Raw genomic sequence first — 6,590 nt, 5'->3', positions numbered from 1 at the left:
TTCTCTCCTCTTTTGACCTCACCCTCTCACCGTCCCCCCCTACTCACAAGGCAGGCAATACGCTTGACCTCATCTTTACTAGATGCTGCTCTTCTACTAATCTCACTGCAACTCCCCTCCATGTCTCCGACCACTACTTTGTTTCCTTTTCTCTCTCGCTCTCCTCCCACACTACTCACTCTGCCCCTACACAGATGGTAATGCGCCGCCGCATCCTTCGCTCTCTCTCTCCCACTACTCTCTCCTCTTCCATCCTATCATCTCTTCCCTCTGCTCAATCCTTCTCCCTCCAATCTCCTGATTCTGCCTCCTCAACCCTCCTCTCCTCCCTTTCTGCATCCTTTGACTCTCTGTGTCCCCTATCCTCCCGGCCGGCTCGGTCCTCCCCTCCAGCTCCGTGGCTTGATGACTCATTGCGAGCTCACAGAACAGAGCTCCGGGCAGCGGAGCGGAAATGGAAGAAAACTAAACTCCCTGCCGACCTGGCATCTTTTCACTCCCTCCTCTCTACATTTTCTTCATCTGTTTCTGCTGCTAAGGCCACTTTCTACCACTCTAAATTCCAAGCATCTGCCTCTAACCCTAGGAAGCTCTTTGCCACATTTTCCTCCCTCCTGAATCCTCCCCCCCCCCCTCTCTCTCTGTGGATGACTTCGTCAACCACTTTGAAAAGAAGGTTGACGACATTCGATCCTCGTTTGTTAAGTCTAATGACACTGCTGGTCCTACTCACACTGCCCTACCCTATGCTTTGACTTCTTTCTCCCCTCTCTCTCCAGATAAAATCCTGCGACTTGTGACTGCAGGCCGCCCAACAACCTGCCCGCTTGACCCCATCCCCTCCTCTCTTCTCCAGACCATCTCCGGTGACCTTCTCCCCTACCTCACCTCGCTGATCAACTCATCCTTGACCGCTGGCCATGTCCCTTCCGTCTTCAAGAGAGCGAGAGTTGCTCCCCTTCTCAAGAAACCAACACTCGATCCCACTGATGTCAACAACTACAGACCAGTATCCCTTCTTTCTTTTCTTTCCAAAACTATTGAGCGTGCCGTCTTTAGCCAACTCTCTTGCTATCTCTCTCAGAATGACCTTCTTGATCCAAACCAGTCAGGTTTCAGGACTGGTCATTCAACTGAGACTGCTCTTCTCTGTGTCACGGAGGCTCTCCGCACTGCTAAAGCTAACTCTCTCTCCTCTGCTCTTGTCCTTCTAGACCTGTCTGCTGCCTTTGATACTGTGAACCATCAGATCCTCCTCTCCACCCTCTCCGAGCTGGGCATCTCCGGCGCGGCTCACTCCTGGATTGCGTCCTACCTGACCGGTCGCTCCTACCAAGTGGCGTGGCGAGAAGCTGTCTCCGCACCACGTGCTCTCACCACTGGTGTCCCCCAGGGCTCAGTTCTAGGCCCTCTCCTTTTCTCCCTATACACCAAGTCACTTGGCTCTGTCATATCCTCTCATGGCCTCTCCTATCATTGCTACGCTGACGATACACAACTAATCTTCTCCTTTCCCCCTTCTGATAACCAGGTGGCGAATCGCATCTCTGCATGTCTGGCAGACATATCAGTATGGATGACGGATCACCACCTCAAGCTGAACCCTGGCAAGACGGAGCTGCTCTTCCTCCCGGGGAAGGACTGCCCGTTCCATGATCTCGCCATCACGGTTGACAACTCCGCTGTGTCCTCCTCCCAGAGTGCGAAGAGCCTAGGCGTGACCCTGGACAACACCCTGTCGTTCTCCGCCAACATCAAGGCGGTGACCCGCTCCTGCAGGTTCATGCTCTACAACATTCGGAGAGTACGACCCTGCCTTACACAGGAAGCGGCACAGGTCCTAATCCAGGCACTTGTCATCTCCCGTCTGGACTACTGCAACTCGCTGTTGGCTGGCCTCCCTGCCTGTGCCATTAAACCCCTACAACTCATCCAGAATGCCGCAGCCCGTCTGGTGTTCAACCTTCCCAAGTTCTCTCACGTCACCCCCCTCCTCCGCTCACTCCACTGGCTTCCAGTTGAAGCTCGCATCCGCTACAAGACCATGGTGCTTGCCTATGGAGCAGTGAGGGGAACGGCACCTCTGTACCTTCGGGCTCTGATCAGTCCCTACACCCAAACGAGGGCATTGCGTTCATCCACCTCTGGCCTGCTGGCTCCCCTTCCTCTGCGGAAGCATAGTTCCCGCTCAGCCCAGTCAAAACTGTTCGCTGCTCTGGCACCCCAATGGTGGAACAAGCTCCCTCACGACGCCAGGACAGCGGAGTCACTCACCACCTTCCGGAGGCATTTGAAACCCCACCTCTTTAAGGAATACCTGGGATAGGATAAAGTAATCCTTCTACCCCCCCCCAAAATTGTAAAGTGGTTATCCCACTGGCTATAGGGTGAACGCACCAATTGGTGAGTCGCTTTGGATAAGAGCGTCTGCTAAATGACGTAAATGTGCCCTTGAGCAAGGCACTCAACCCTAATTGCTCCTGTAAGTCGCTCTGGATAAGAGCGTCTGCTAAATGACTAAAATGTAAAATGTAAATGTAATACATTCTCAACTAGTTGATAACGAACCAAAACAATTGTTACCAGAAATCATAAATCAAAGTTTTAAAACTATACAGTGGCTTGCGAAAGTATTCACCCCCTTGGCATTTTTCCTATTTTGTTGCCTTACAGCATGGAATTTATTTATTTATTTTTTGGGGGGGGGGGGGGGTTGTATCATTTGATTTACCCAACATGCCTACCATTTTGAAGATGCTCCAGCTCCTTCAAGTTGGATGGGTTCCACTGGTGTACAGCAATCTTTAAGTCATACCACAGATTCTCAATTGGATTGAGGTCTGGGCTTTGACTAGGCCATTCCAAGACATTTAAATGTTTCCCCTTAAACCACTCAAGTGTTGCTTTAGCAGTATGCTTAGGGCCATTGTCCTGCTGGAAGGTGAACCTCCGTCCCAATCTCAAATCTCTGGAAGACTGAAACAGGTTTCCCTCAAGAAATTCCCTGTATTTAGCGCCATCCATCATTCCTTCAATTCTGACCAGTTTCCCAGTCCTTGCCGATGAAAAACATCCCCACAGCATGATGCTGTTCTCGGGGTGATGAGAGGTGTTGGGTTTGCGCCAGACATAGCGTTTTCCTTGATGGCCAAAAAGCTCAATTTTAGTCTCATCTGACCAGAGTACCTTCTTCAATATGTTTGGGGAGTCTCCCACATGCTTTTTGGCAAACACCAAACGTGTTTGCTTATTTTTTTCTTTAAGCAATGGCTTTTTTTCTGGCCACTCTTCCGTAAAGCCCAGCTCTGTGGAGTGTATGGCTTAAAGTGGTCCTATGGACAGATACTTCAATCTCCGCCGGGGAGCTTTGCAGCTCCTTTAGGGTTATCTTTGGTCTCTTTGTTGCCTCTCTGATTAATGCCCTCCTTGCTTGGTCCGTGAGGTTTGGTGGGCAGCCCTCTCTTGGCAGGTTTGTGTGGTGCCATATTCTTTCCATTTTTTAAATAATGGATTTAATGGTGCTCTGTGGGATATTAAAAGTTTCTGATATTTTTTTATAACCCAACCCTGATCTGTACTTCTCCACAACTTTGTCCCTGACCTGTTTGGAGAGCTCCTTGGTCTTCATGGTGCCGCTTGCTTGGTGGTGTCCCTTGCTTAGTGGTGTTGCAGACTCTGGGGCCTTTCAGAACAGGTGTATATATACTGAGATCATGTGACACATAGATTGCACACATGTGACACTTAGATTGCACACAGGTGGACTTTATTTAACTAATTATGTGACTTCTGAAGGTAATTGGTTGCACCAGATCTTATTTAGGGGCTTCATAGCAAAGGGGGTGAATACATATGCACGCACCACTTTTCCGTTATTTATTTTGTATAATTATTTGAAACAAGTTATATTTTTCATTTCACTTCACCAATTTTGACTATTTTGTGTATGTCCATTACATGAAATCCAAATAAAAATCCATTTAAATTACAGGTTGTAATGCAACAAAATAGGAAAAACGCCAAGCGGGATGAATACTTTTGCAAGGCACTGTATGTTATTTTGGTGTGAAGAATCACAAAGCACCAGACATTGAAAAAGGCAGCGGAGAGGAGTCAATTGAAAACAAACGCATAACCTTCTCTATCCCCCCCGAGCTCCCATTCTTCCCAGGTAATGGGATTTAGAGGGACACAACCCCAAATGGAGAGATGTAAGCAAAGCGTACATTTTATCAAGCTCTCCCACCCACTCCTCAGCTATCAACCCCTCCCCTCCCTTCAGCCCTCATCCCTCCTCCTAGCTCTTTGTCCTTTGTCATTACTCTTATCAGCTACACTCTATCATTCTTTTTATAGAGAAGTGGCGCTGAAACCGCTTGCAAATGTAAGTATGTCTTTGTTAGTGTCTCGGCGGTGGGCTGGTGTCCCGCCCCTCTGCTCCCTCCTGGGTGTGCTCTGATTGACGGCCCTCTGCTGGGTGAGTGACAGGCCGCGTTCGTTAGGCTGTGACGGACAGGCCGACAGCTGGGGGACTGAATGACTGCTGGTGGTGCTGGTTGGGCCCTCTGCTGCGTTGGACGTTGGGGGCCGCTGGCCCGCTCCACCACCACCACCCCTGTGGGGCCTCACTGGGCCCCTAGGACCCCCAGCCTGCCCAGCAAGTGTAGTTCCCCGGCAGGCTTGCTGTGCCAGAGCAGCTCGTTAGCTGTTAACTGGCAACACCCTGCCTCTCCTCCTCAGTGACAGGGGGACTCAGCATGGTATGTTGGTCCAGGTGGCCCCCAACACGCATATGCAAGTCAACGTGCCATGCTGCCCAGGAGAGTACATCATTAATTCATTAAAGTCAGAAATAGCGCTGTAGACACCGAATGACACATTATAGAAAAAGTGGTTATAGTGAACTCCCACAGACAAACATACAGTATCTTCTACTATATTACAGTAGCTACAGAGGAACGTGTGACATGGGAGTACTTTTTTCTACATGCTGCAAGATTTCCAATTATTATTATCGGAAAGTAACCATCCACAATATGAGAGGGATTAAACGTATTGCTAATGCACACTCTTTGTGCCAAATAATTCCACTGCTACTCTTGGTGCATGGCATGACATGAAACGCAACATAAAAACAAGTGTTTCATCGTTAATAATCATACAATATGTTGATCAAAATAATGAATGCTTGTTTTGTAAAATAGTTAGGAAATGGATGTGAGGGAAGAAAGCAACTCCTAAAATGTAACAAACTGAAGTTCATGCAGCTACAGTCTTATTTAACTATAGCCTCACAGCTAGCATCTAATGAGCTTGTAGGGCATCTGTGACGTGACATCTACATTTCGGTCTATTTGTAAAACAAAGGCTACAAGGAAGCCGGGGGCACTGGTTCTCTGTGTTTCAACCCCCTGATAACAATGGAAAGCAGGCGCTGGTGGGAGGCAGTGCTCTCATGGAAATGAGCAACCAAACCAACAATGTGCCTCCTAATCTCTTCAGAGAGGGGAATCAGTTACACAGCAGTATGCACCTCTCAATGCTTTTCATTAGAACCAGCGTGCTATTGAAACACTAACCCCCACCTACTCCCCGCTACTCCCCCCCCATCCCAACCCCCCTAATGTGTAGCCACAGGCTCTCCTCACACATGGCCCAGATACAAGGTAGCCCCTCCAACAGTAAGGGGGGGGGGGATCTAGACAGTGGGACAGGGGGTTAGTATGGGGGGGCTAGGCCTCAAAGCATGGGATTAGAGTTAATGTGCCCTCCCTGGGTTATAATCTCTTCAGAGGGGGACTTTGTTTGAGGGCTTGAGGGCAGTAAAATAAGTATCTATTACAGAAACTCCCCTCTTATCCCACACTCCAACAACCTCCCGCTCTTCAAAAATGAAGCACAAAAACACTTGCCTCTGTTCCCCCATGTCTTCTGAAATCCAAAAGCAAGTGCTGCTGCCCTTTTCAGCTAATCTGGAGTTAAGGGCTAAAGCCTTATGGAGAGTAACCCCGACCCATATTTACTCCATCTGTAGCCTGCAAAGTGAGGAGGTTGATGTAGATCAAAGGAGGCTTAGAAAATAAGTGAGGATATTACCATGAAAAGAAGAAAAAATAGCATTCTCACAAGTTTCATTTCTTGATGTTGGGGAGTCATAATGTGAGAGCTGAACTATGGGGTCCAAAGCTGAGGATTTAATGAAATGTAATCTTGTTAGTATACCCGTGTATAAAGAAAAATCTTGATATTATTATCCATCGACTAAATCTTAAGACCATCCCAACCACAGGAGGCTGCTGAGGCAGGATAGCTCATATTAATGGCCGTAACGTAGCCAATGGAATGGCATCAAACACATGGAAACCATGGGGGCGGCAGGTAGCTTAGTGGGTAAGAGCGTTGTGCCAGTAACCGAAAGGTCGCTGGTTCTAATCCCCGAGCTGACTAGGTGAAAAATCTGTCTGTGCCCTTAAGCAAGGCACTTAACCCTAATTGCTCCTGTAAGTCGCTCTGGATAAGAGCGTCTGCTAAATGACTAAAATGTAAAATGTAAATGTATGTGTTTGATGTATATGATACCATCCCACTGA

The sequence above is a fragment of the Coregonus lavaretus genome (assembly GCF_964263955.1).
Source record: "Coregonus lavaretus genome assembly, chromosome: 22".
NCBI lineage: Eukaryota > Metazoa > Chordata > Actinopteri > Salmoniformes > Salmonidae > Coregonus > Coregonus lavaretus.
The sequence above is the reverse complement of the archived record's forward strand: the minus strand, read 5'-3'. Positions refer to the sequence as shown.